The sequence below is a fragment of the Octopus bimaculoides genome, chromosome 2, assembly GCF_001194135.2.
Source record: "Octopus bimaculoides isolate UCB-OBI-ISO-001 chromosome 2, ASM119413v2, whole genome shotgun sequence".
NCBI classification, from domain to species: Eukaryota; Metazoa; Mollusca; class Cephalopoda; order Octopoda; family Octopodidae; genus Octopus; species Octopus bimaculoides.
The window spans coordinates 121,730,733-121,731,537 of NC_068982.1; the positions used below are offsets into that span (position 1 = coordinate 121,730,733).

General features: G+C 28.2%; 1 protein-coding gene across 1 annotated transcript in view; it reads right to left on the reverse strand.

Moving 5' to 3' along the window:
* The window catches only part of LOC106876556 (chitinase-3-like protein 1), a 53,330-nt gene that overhangs the window by 21,115 nt on the left and 31,410 nt on the right, over positions 1–805 (reverse strand). The window lies entirely within an intron of this gene.

Genomic DNA, 805 nt, shown 5'->3' on the forward strand with positions numbered 1-805 from the left:
AAAGGGGAGTTAATCTTGTATTTATACATGCAGTATTGACATAAATGTCCATAATTATATATATATATATATATACATATATGTATATACATATATGTATATACATATATGTATATACATATATATATATATATATACACACATATATATATATATATATATATATATACACAATTTCATATATACACATACATATGTGTACACACATACATACATACACAAACATGCACACATATATACACATACATACACATACATAGACACACTCATTCATATACATACATTTATACGTAAGTACACACGGTAGTCGTGTGGTGATGAATACTAAAGCAGTGCTATATGTATAGGAAAATTATGCTTATATTAACTAGTAAGATCTTTTCTTCCCTCCTATCTCATAGCGTTGCAACATCCAACGGTTCTTTTCAAATACGTTACGTAGCAATCTTCTCTATCTACAGTTATCACATTCAGTTAAAATGTCTTACGGTTAAGCTGGTTCCTATGTATTTCCCAGAAGAGAAGATTACATCTTTATCAACATCACCTATTCCTATGGAAGGAACCATTTGTAATCTTCGAAACATATGTTGGAAATAAAAGAATTCATTTAACATATGCGTATTACTCCATTTACTAATTTTTATATTTACTCAATTACCCAAAATAACAGAGAGTTTCTACCCCATAAACAGGAGTTACACCACAGTCATTTTGTGATCTTTGCTAGCCTGGTATCTATTAACCAATTTATTTTATCGGAGTTAATTATTAACCAAGAGAAAATAAATACATATAATAGAAT